The sequence below is a fragment of the Schistocerca americana genome, chromosome X (genome assembly GCF_021461395.2).
Source record: "Schistocerca americana isolate TAMUIC-IGC-003095 chromosome X, iqSchAmer2.1, whole genome shotgun sequence".
NCBI classification, from domain to species: domain Eukaryota; kingdom Metazoa; phylum Arthropoda; class Insecta; order Orthoptera; family Acrididae; genus Schistocerca; species Schistocerca americana.
Window position 1 is genome coordinate 84,674,301 of NC_060130.1, and position 12,300 is coordinate 84,686,600.

Genomic DNA, 12,300 nt, shown 5'->3' on the forward strand with positions numbered 1-12,300 from the left:
ATGGTTCACGAACTTCCGATGCTCTTGGTGTGTCCTCTGATGTCTTGTTTCCCTTATGACATAATGTAAGAAAGATCTTTTAATGTTTTACATGTATGAACATACGGGCTTCCTACGTCACCGTAGCTGTGCAAGCATGGTGACGCCTCTTATCTGGTGCTCTCTGGCAACTGCTGAAATGAATCTATTTTTAACAGGTCGCAGGAAAATATTGAGAATTGCGGTTCGAAAAGTGATATTTTCAAAGTAAATTTCCTTTTACGCAAAAGGAACTATGTGCAAGAATGTACAATGAATTTCTTAAATCGCAGAGTGTTTGCTCTCATTTAAAAATCAACTCTTTGATGACGAGCCATTTAGAAGAATTTTGAGCCCAGAAGATCAGAGATTTATGTCGGTATTAAAAATTTTACTGGCGTATTTGTGTGATGTATCTTAAAGTGGAACAAGCACTAAACAGATCAACATTATATGTGAAAGCTTAGCTTATCCTGTAGCTTATTTATATTCGAGACAAATATTCTATGTGAAAGCTTTGCTTTTCTTGTAGCAACACTATGGATATTAACTTAAGCCATCAACTTTTCCTTTGGTGGAATTCGAATTTATACTTCCTTAATACAAAAATATGCAGCATACATGTTGCTGCCCATCAAAGATCTTCCCAGAACGCGTTTTTTCCCCCTGAGTTTCATTTTCTAAAGTGCTGAGAAATTCTATGCTGCTGTATAAAACCATATCCGTTCAAAGGATTGATAAGTTTTACAGTTCTGACGGAAAGTATAATGTCACTTAACAGGGGAAAAAGTGTATTTTCACACGGGAGAAAATGTATTTTTCACCGGGAGATCCAGGAATTTTTTCTCCTTGTCCCCGTATACACCCTGTAAGAGATCTGTGTGTTCCAAATTGTTCTATTCCAATGTTATAAGACTTATTCCACTGTCTGCAGTAGATACCCTGCGGAGAGTTTGCTGTGTGAATGCCATGACATGTATCAAAATGGTCATGTGCAGTGATGTACATCCAGCACACATTGACACTGATATAGAGGAAAATTGGCTGCTCTTTTGGCTAGGCCATGTACCTTTTGTAGCTCATACAGTATATTCTGTATATTGTGTCTTTTATGATGTACGTAGATTGCTGGGCTTCGTTTAGAAGGAAGATATCAACTCAAACTAACATTTATTTGTCTTGTAAAGTAGTTTTTTCTGTCAGATTTATACGTTTTGTGTTTATAATTTGAGATGTCTTACACATGAAGCTGTTCTCATCCTTATTGGTAACAGGTATAGTTAATTTGAAATAAATTTGTGATTGACTGTTCAGTGAGTCAAAATATGGGGAAGAGGCATCATACAATTGTTGTTCTTTGTTGCACTGCACATGCTTATTGTGATGCTGTCTTGAGAGAGCATGAGGATTTATAAGTGATACCATACTGCAAATTGTCTAGCATTGCTGCTGTTCCTCCATTGACTCACTTGTGAAACACAAAGCTGTTTCTGTCAAACAAAGTGTGCTACTTACATATCATTTCACCTCTGTTATGATCTCTTCAGATACTAGTGTCTCCGTTTTCTTGTAATGAAGACGAAATACAAATTGAAGCAAACCATTCTCTTATTTTTGTACAGCAAGCAAATGAACGATCTCTCATCATCCATTTGCACTTTTTGTACATCATCCACCTTTAATATACGTCCATGATTCTGCCTGAGATTTTGTATAATGTTTGTATGAGATTTGTCTTAGTGGATGGCGTGCTATTGTTTTCCAGCAGTTGTATACAAAAATTCGTTTCCTGATGGATGCATCATTGTAGCACCTGGTTATTGAAATATATTGTTCTGCGTCAGTTTTGGGACAGAATGATCCATAAAGTGAAACAGCATGACTCTGTTATAGTTATGCTAAATAGCTTACAAATTACTGACAGAACGCTACTTACCGTAAGCATTGTGGCCCGAGATGCTGGAAATGATGGCTGTGTGTGTGTGTGTGTGTGTGTGTGTGTGTGTGTGTGTTTTGCCTTTTACTTATGAAGCTGTGGCCAAAAGCTATAAGTGAGTGCCTTTTAATTGTGTTGTCTGCAACTTGTTGTTTCTTCTTCACAGTAAGTAGCGATCTGTCTTTTCCTACATTGCTGATTTTCTTTTCTGGAGTTTCCATTGTTTGATTACAAATTACTGAATTGTTTAAGAATTACTATATTGACCAGAGTAAGATTTATGTTACTAGTTACATAAGCTCCCTCTTGTATGTCTATTTAACTTTTCAGACCTTTTCTTATTTCTACTAATGTTATGAGTGTACTACAGAATTCTGAAATATTTCTTTTAGGTGCTCCTGTGCGGTGGATCTGCGAAAATCCCAATAATTCAGCAATCTGTCTCAGAAATGTTTCCCAATTCAGAGTTATTATGTAGTGTAAATCCTGATGAACTGATTGCCCTGGGTGCTGCGAAGCATGGTAGTTATCTGAAAGAACCATTTGACCCAGGTTGTGATCATCTATCATATGATATCCCAGTTGTAACAAAATCAATTTTTATGAAGGTAAGGAACTCAGTTAGTGTAGTTCCGATTTAGTCCTATATCATCACATGATCTCCTTGTGAAGATCAGCAGTTAGGAACTTCTTGAGTGGTTTTGAATGGTTGGTGTGCGTAAATACTTTTATTATTATTATTATTATTATTATTATTATTATTATTATTATTATTATTTGTAAATTATAGATTGCAGCAATCAGTCATCCTTTTTAAATTTTATTATACAGATCTAGATTTCGTGGGTGAAGCCTGATCAACAGAGACTTACATCCTTTGAGTGAAAATAACAGTGCATTGAGAATGGCTAGCTTCTAGCCGAAATGTAGATCTGCATAATAAAATTTAAAAAGGATGACCAATTGGTGCAGTCTACAATTTACAAGTTAATATAACAGTCCCTGAGTACAACCGCTTTCCGAATGTAAGGTAACCTGATTATTATTATTATTATTTCTTTACTTTCTCAGGCGTTAAGTCTGGTTAAAAATGGGAAGTGACGCGGACCTTGATCAAGCGTCACTTCCTTTTAACTGTACGGTATATGCTATATTGCATTTAGGAACTTTCGGGTAATTGAACATGTATCAATAATTAAGGATTTCTGTAATTGTATATATAAGTTTGGATGTAGCTGTATTGTATTGATGTACTGGTGGATATTGTGTGGTATGACTCCTGTAGTTGATAGTATAATTGGTATAATGTCAACTTTATCCTGATGCCACATGTCCTTGACTTCCTCAGCCAGTTGGATGTATTTTTCAATTTTTTCTCCTGTTTTCTTTTGTATATTTGTTGTATTGGGTATGGATATTTCGATTAGTTGTGTTAATTTCTTCTTTTTATTGGCGAGTATGATGTCAGGTTTGTTATGTGGTGTTGTTTTATCTGTTATAATGGTTCTGTTCCAGTATAATTTGTATTCATCATTCTCCAGTACATTTTGTGGTGCATACTTGTATGTGGGAACGTGTTGTTTTATAAGTTTATGTTGTAAGGCAAGCTGTTGATGTATTATTTTTGCTACATTGTCATGTCTTTGGGGTATTCTGTATTTGCTAGTATTGTACATCCACTTGTGATGTGATCTACTGTTTCTATTTGTTGTTTGCAATGTCTGCATTTATCTGTTGTGGTATTGGGATCTTTAATAATATGCTTGCTGTAATATCTGGTGTTTATTGTTTGATCCTGTATTGCAATCATGAATCCTTCTGTCTCACTGTATATATTGCCTTTTCTTAGCCATGTGTTGGATGTATCTTGATCGATGTGTGGCTGTGTTAGATGATACGGGTGCTTGCCATGTAGTGTTTTCTTTTTCCAATTTACTTTCTTCGTATCTGTTGATGTTACGTGATCTAAAGGGTTGTAGAGGTGGTTATGAAATTGCAGTGGTGTAGCCGATGTATTTATATGAGTGATTGCTTTGTGTATTTTGCTAGTTTCTGCTCGTTCTAGAAAGAATTTTCTTAAATTATCTACCTGTCCATAATGTAGGTTTTTTATGTCGATGAATCCCCTTCCTCCTTCCTTTCTGCTTAATGTGAATTTTTCTGTTGCTGAATGTATGTGATGTATTCTATATTTGTGGCATTGTGATCGTGTAAGTCTATTGAGTGCTTCTAGGTCTGTGTTACTCCATTTCACTACTCCAAATGAGTAGGTCAATATTGGTATAGCATAAGTATTTATAGCTTTTGTCTTGTTTCTTGCTGTCAATTCTGTTTTCAGTATTTTTGTTAGCCTTTGTCTATATTTTTCTTTTAGTTCTTCTTTAATATTTGTATTATCTATTCCTATTTTTTGTCTGTATCCTAGATATTTATAGGCATCTGTTTTTTCCATCGCTTCTATGTAGTCACTGTGGTTATTCAATATGTAATCTTCTTGTTTAGTGTGTTTTCTCTTGACTATGCTATTTTTCTTACATTTGTCTGTTCCAAAAGCCATATTTATATCATCGCTGAATACTTCTGTTATCTTTAGTAATTGGTTGAGTTGTTGATTGGTTGCTGCCAGTAGTTTTAGATCATCCATGTATAGCAAATGTGTGATTTTGTGTGGGTATGTTCCAGTAATATTATATCCATAATTTGTATTATTTAGCATGTTGGATAGTGGGTTCAGAGCAAGGCAGAACCAGAAAGGACTTAATGAGTCTCCTTGGTATATTCCACGCTTAATCTGTATTGGCTGTGCTGTGATGTGATGTTATCTGAATTTGTTTGGATATTAAGTGTGGTTTTCCAGTTTTTCATTACTATGTTTAGAAACTGTATCAATTTAGGATCTACTTTGTATATTTCCAATATCTGTAGTGACCATGAGTGGGGTACACTATCAAAGGCTTTTTGGTAATCAATGTATGCGTAGTGTAGCAACCTTTGTTTAGTTTTAGCTTGATATGTCACCTCTGTATCTATTATCAGTTGCTCTTTACATCCTTGTGCTCCTTTGCAGCAGCCTTTTTTGTTCTTCATTTATAATTTTGTTCTATGTTGTATGTGTCATCAATTTCTGCGTAATGACTTAAATTAATATTTTGTATATTGTTGGTAGGCATGTTATGGGGCGATATTTACCTGGGTTTGCTGTGTCTGCTTGATCTTTAGGTTTCAGATAAGTTATTCCATGTGTAAGTGTATCAGGGAATGTGTATGGGTCTGCAATGTAACTGTTAAATAATTTAGTTAGATGTGAATGTGTTGAGGTGAACTTCTTTAGCCAGAAATTTGCTATTTTATCATTTCCAGGGGCTTTCCAATTGTGTGTAGAGTTAATTGCTCGGGTGACTTCATGTTGCAAAATTATCACTTCAGGCATTTGTGGTATCATCTTGTATGTGTCTGTTTCTGCTTGTATCCACCGTGCATGCCTGTTATGTTGTACCGGGTTTGACCATATGTTGCTCCAGAAGTGTTCCATGTCTGTTATGTTTGGTGGACTGTCTATTTTAATGTGTGTGTTATCTATTGTTTGGTAAAATCTCTTTTGGTTTGTGTTGAATGTTTGGTTTTGTTTCCTTCTATTTTCACTTTTTTTGTATCTTCTAAGTCGTTTGGCCAATGCTTGTAATTTCTGCTTCTTTTCATCTAATTGCTCTATCGCTTCTTGTTGTGAGATTTTACCTAACCTTTTTTGTTTTTTTTTTTCTGACATTTCATTTCTTATAAATTGCGTTAGCTGTCCGATGTCTTTTCTCAGTTTTTCTATTTTTTCTGTAGCCTGTGTTGCCATGCTGGTTTTGTGGGTTTCTTCTGTGTGTTGGTTTGTTCTGATCTCTGCCTAGTGTGTATATTTAGTGTAGTGAGTGCTCCTATATAAACCAATAGTTGTAAGTCTTCCATAGTTGTATTTTCATTTATTTTGTTGTGTATGATTGTGTTGATAGTTTTTATTGTTGTTTCGACTTGTGGGTTATTTGGCGGTTTATGCAAGAGTGGTCTGATGTCTGTATTTGTGTCTTTGTATTCTATATATGTCAGCTGAAATTTCTCTTCTATATCTAACACGTGTGTCTCTTCGTGTTCTATTTGTGCTTGTTCTGGTGGCTGTCTTGAGATTTCGTTTTCCTCTGATTGTTTAATTGATGCGTGTTGGTCTTTGTTTGTTTGCTCTGGGATGTTTGAGTCCATTACTGTATTTTCTTCTTCTTCTTCTGATTGCACATTATTTTGTTCCAGTATTTGTTGTACTTGTTGTTTGATGTTTTCTAATTCTGACTGGGGTATCCTGTTATTTTTTATTATTACACGGATCTGATCAGCTAGTCGTTCTGTTAAAAATTTTAATTCCGGGTATCTGGTAATAAATGTTGTGTATACTTGTGATCTGTATCCAGTTGTGTTGGTTCCTAGGTTTGTTGCTTGGTAATAACAGAACATGAGGTGTCAATTAACTTCATCTGACCATCTCATCCTCTGTCTTTGTTTTCCTTCTAGGGTGGTTGCAGGAAGCATATCCTGCAAAACACCTCTATTTGGATTTAAATCATTTTCCAGTTGGCTAACAGTGTCGTTACCATTGTGGGCGGGCATAGGGTTCAAGCGTCGTCCCCGACCATGACGGCGCTTGTCCGAGGCTTCTTTAGTTCTGTCCTGAACCAAGTAATCACACTAAAAGGGGGGTTAGCCCTATTAGTGGTTTGTTCTTTTCGTCGCCTTTTACGACTGGCAGAACATACCGGAGGCCTATTCTTTTCCCGGGCCTCCACAGGAATTATTATTATTATTATTATTATTATTATTATTATTATTATTATTATTATTATTATTATTATTTCCTGTGTTGGTGTCGGTTCAGATCATGTTAAGCTTTGTTGGCAGTGAGCTTCATTTTCTTCTTTTCTCAATATTTCTTCATTCAGTTTCTTCCAATTTTGTTGTTATAAAAATTAATTTCCACACAGTTGTGGAAATTAAAATTAAACTCCAGTTAGCAGCAACATAGAGTGGTTGATAATAATGCTTGCAGGCTTCTTCCTTGTTATACTTTCCGTTTCCTGATAACAGCTGTTTTTCAGATATTAGCATGCTTCACCAAAACCAGTTTCAGATTCAGGATAAGTTGTATAATTTAAATGAAAACTGTGATCCATTTAACATAAACTGAATTTTAAAACTATTGCTCTGGTTCATCATGTAAAGAACATACTGAATTTTTTTCTTTAAGTCAGATAATTTCGAAAGCGTTACGGAGATGATAGATAAACTCCAGTGGAAGACTCTGCAAGAGAGACGCTCAGTAGCTCGGTACAGGCTTTTGTTGAAGTTTCGAGAACAAACCTGCACCAAGGAGTCAAAAAGTATATTGCTCCCTCCTACGTATATCTCGCAAAGAGACCATGAGGATAAAATCAGAGAGATTAGAGCCCACACAGAGGAATACTGACAATCTTTCTTTCCACGAACAATAAGAGACTGGAATGGAAGGGAGAACCTGATACAGGTACTCAAGGTACCCCCCGCCACACACAATCAGGTGTCTTGCAGAGTATGGGTGTAGATGTAGATATTACTCTATAACTAATTCCTTGAATATAATAGAGGGAAACATTCCACGTGGGAAAAATATATTTAAAAACAAAGATGATGTGACTTACCAAACGAAAGCGTTGGCACGTCGATAGACACACAAACATGCACACAAAATTCTAGCTTTCGCAACCAGCGGTTGCTTCGTCAGGAAAGAGGGAAGGAGAGGGAAAGACGAAAGGATGTGGGTTTTAAGGGAGAGGGTAAGGAGTCATTCCAATCCCAGGAGCGGAAAGACTTACCTTAGGGGGGAAAAAAAGGACAGGCACACACTCGCGCCAAATGCCGGGATGGTTCCTTTGAAAGGGCACGGCCGATTTCCTTCCCAGTCCTTCCCTAACCCGAGCTTGCGCTCCGTCTCTAATGACCTCGTTGTCGACGGGACGTTAAACACTAACCACCACCACCACACACTCGCGCGCGCGCGCACACACACACACATATCCATCCGCACATACACTGTCACAAAACTGTGTGACTGTGTATGTGCGGGTGGATATGTGTGTGTGTGCGAGTGTATACCCCTTTTTTCCCCCTAAGGTAAGTCTTTCCGCTCCCGAGATTGGAATGACTCCTTACCCTCTCCCTTAAAACGCACATCCTTTCGTCTTTCCCTCTCCTTCCCTCTTTCCTGATGAAGCAACTGCTGGTTGCGAAAGCTAGAATTTTGTGTGTTTGTATGTGTGTCTATCGACGTGCCAGCGCTTTCGTTTGGTAAGTCACATCATCTTTGTTTTTAAATATAACTAATTCCTTGATGTGATAACAATCCATTTTTGTATTTCAAGAAGAAAACTTAAGTTCACATTGTCATAAACAAGGGTATTTCATATAAGGAGGTAAAAAGCTAATAATTACAGTGGAAAACTAGTTGAAATGGAATTGTTGAAATTTACATCACATAAAGAACTTAAACTTTAGGATTAAAGACCACTCGATGAAAAGCAGAAGTGTTGGGATGTTGACAGGCACAGACAAAAGAAAGAACACTTGCAGACTTTTGTAGTTATCCATTGAAGAGTTAGAGTATAAAACACACACACACACACACACACACACACACACACACACACACACAAAATAGACTAATGGTGCCAATGCTGTTTTGCGGCAGATGCAGTGGTTGTGATGGGGGTAGAACATGCTGGGTGCTTGGATTGGGCCTTGGTCTGCCACAGGGATATAATCCCTGTGTCATGGGGTTGGGAGTTAGGGTTGGCTTAGGGATGGGCTAGGCTGTTCTGTAGTTTGGGTGAGCAACAGAACACCACTTTAGGAGGGATGGGAAGGATCTCTGGTAGGATGTCCCTCATTTCAGAGCAGGATGAGATATAATCATAGCCCTGGCGATGGATATGGTTCCATTGTTCCAGCCAGTGTGATGCAGGTTCACAAGGGAAGTGCTGCTTTGTAACTGACTTGTAGGTATTGTGGTAGGATTGGGGATGTGTGAGGCAATGGCACAGTAAATATGTTTGTGGACTAGGTTTGGGGATGGGGGTTGTATCGTGTCTGTGAAAACCTTTGTGAAGGCTTCAGCATGTTGAGCAAGGGGGTTCTCACCACTGCAGATATGTCATCCTTGGGTGGCTACGCAGCATGCGAGGGATTTTTTCTTGTGGAAGGGATAACAGCTGTTGGAATACAAGTATCGTTGGTGGTTAGTCAGTTTAATGTGGACAGAAGTGTGGATGGAGCCATCAGAGAGGTGGATGTCAGCATGCAGTAAGGGTACACATTTGGTAGAGAAGGACCAGGTGAAACGTAGGGGAGGAAAAGGCGTTAAGGTTGTGAAGGAATGTAGATAAGTTTCAACCCCACCCCCACCCCACTGAACCTAGTCAATGAACAGATTTCCTGTGCCATATCCTCACACACCCTCAATCCTTCCACCACCCCAAAAATCAGTTACAAAGAACCGCCCCCTTTGTCACCCAGTATCACCTTGGACTGGAACAACTGAAATATACCTTTCCCCGGAGCTTTGATTATCTCTCATCCTACGCTGAAATGAGGGACATTCTATCCAAGATCTTTCCTACCCCTCCTAAAGTAGTGTTCTGTCACCTATCCACCCTACACAACATGCTAGTCCATCCCTATGCCATTCCCAACCACTTGACACAGGGATTATATCCGTGTAGCAGACAAAGCTGCAAAACCTGCCCAATCCATCCACCCTGCACCACCTCCTCCAGTCCTGTCACAGGCATTTCCTACCCCATCAGAAGCCAGGCAACCTGTGAAAGCAGCCATTACTCTGCTGCAAACGCAGGAAAATCCTTTATGTCAGTATGACTACCAAGCAATAGTTGCAGATGAGTCATCTTGAAAACACATCATCCAGTCCCATAATCATCCTGGCCTCATTATTTGGTAACCCACTGCCCTTGAACATTTCAACTAACATGCCTCAGGGGGCTCAGAATTCTTCCATGAGTTTGTGCATGGTGCTCACAGGGCCCCAAGTTATTGCAGACCATTCTTCCTTCCTGGGCTGCATCTCCTTCCCCGTGTCCTTTCACTGCCTTCTCTCCTTCCCCGCTGCCACCTCCTCCCCCTTCCTCGATTATCTTATCTACGTCGACCTGGCTATCCATCTGGTTTCCTGTATTCATTGCAGTTTTGTTTCCCTCGCTTTTTCTCTTTCATCCTTTTTGGCGTTATTGGCCCCTCTTTGTGGTTTGACCCCACTTCTAAATTTTCTTATATGAATGTGTAGTGTCTGTTCTTTTGAAGCAACAGACACCACACAGATCCCACAGCTCTGAACTCTATATGTAATTGGAAGGGGACATTAAGTGGAATCGGCGGCATCGAGCGAAAATGTGTACTGGATCGGTATTTGAGCCCGGGATCTCCTGCTTACTAGGGAGGTGCCATAACCATTGCAGCATCCGGGACACAGCATTATCGCAACTGCATGAACTACTTTGGTACGTCTCACGGCCAATCCACACTCCCGCCAAGTGGTACCTATCTGCAGTCCCTGTCAATTACACTCCTGTCGCTACTCAGTTTCCCACAGGAGGTCAGATGTATTTCGTGCATTCACACTGAAGAAAGTGGATCCATTGCCCATCCAGACTTACGTGAATGCGTAGTGTTTGTTCCTTCAAAAGAACACACACCACGTAGCTACTGCAACTGTGAACACTATTCGTAAATGGAAGGGCGGTCACTGCTGTCAGCTACACAGGGACATTAAGATGATTCCACTTAATGTCCCACTGCAGCTGACTGCAGTTATCCTCCTTCCATTTACATCTAAATTTTCTGTTTGTAGTGTGAGCTATTTGGGAAAGAACTCCCTCCTTAGTGTCTATGGCATGGATTCCTCTGCCCACTTCCCTCCTCTCTTCCCTCCCTGCCGTAGCCCCCCTCCACTTCGATCACCAGCACGTCTAGCCAGCGTGTGTGGTGGGACTGTTATGTACCCATCTGACTGACGCCCTTGACAACACAGGACACACTTCTGATGCCTGAGCTGTTGCCTCATATGTGCCTAGGAGTGGTTGCTTGTTATTCTGGAGAATCAGAACTCTGCTATGGCCACCATACCAGATGCTTCTTGTTATGGCTGGGTGGCGTCCATGGGGAGAGCCCCTGATCGAAGTGAGTGGTATCGAGGTGAATACTTTGCACAAGAGGCATATCGAGTTCCAAAAACCTGGCCGTTCTCCTATGGCCGTCTCTTAAAGTGGTAATGTATCATTGAATGCTGCTTCTTATGATTCTGCCACCTTCCCTTCCCTGGCCACACCCTGGGAGGAGGTCCAGGCTCGCCAGCTTGGACTGAAACACCTTCCCTGCTACTGGGTCTGCACTAGGATGGACAGGGACACATTCACCCCCACAAATCCGCTATTTTTTGTGGAAAATGCAGTTGGGTTCCCTGTCGATCAAAGGTTCTTCTTCCACCCAATCTGCAGCTATTCTTGCTTGTGATCATCTTGGCAATGTCCCGCTGTCTGTTACATGTCACCAGTCTCTGAATATGGTCCAGGGAGTCATTTTCCATAGGGGCCTCATCCTTCAAACTGATGAGGAACTGCAGGCTAATCTGGAACAATGGTGTGTTTATTTTGTTTAACATGTGCAGAAAGCTCGTAAAAATGCCCACACCAATATCGCCGCCTTTATTCTGGCTTTTTGGGGAGATACCCTCTCAAGAGGTCAAGGTTATGTGAGATTGGTGTGACGTGAGCCTGTATGGCCTGCCACCCACGAGTTGCTTTTGGTTCTTGGGTTTCAGGCACATGCCTTCCCAATGTACAGCAGACCCTCTATGTGGTGGCTGTGGCCACCCACTTCATGGGGGGAGCCCCTGTGTTCTGCTACCCGTGTCCGTAAATTGTCATGACCATCACACTTCGTGCTCACTAGATTGCCCAGCTTACAAGAAAGAAAGGAAGATACAAGACTATAAGTTCCTGGATCCACGATGTCTTGATGTCTTCAACTTTTGCCTCTGTTATATCCTTTCGCCCTCTTATGTCTCTCTTATCAGAGTCCTGCCCCTTCTGCTTGGCCCCTCCCCTGTGGTTCTCACGCTCTGCCTTCTGGGTGCCACTCCACCTCCTCGGTCATAGAAGTGCCTCCCTTCTTCAGCACCCAAGAGTGACGGGTGTCCCTCCCGTGACCCCTCCTATCAGCATCAGCTACCACAACTCGGCTACAGGGCATACAGTCTGTGTGCCCCAAGG

At 40.3% G+C, this 12,300-nt stretch overlaps 1 pseudogene; it reads left to right on the plus strand.

Moving 5' to 3' along the window:
- LOC124555368 overlaps positions 1-12,300 on the plus strand; it is a 204,720-nt pseudogene that overhangs the window by 167,449 nt on the left and 24,971 nt on the right.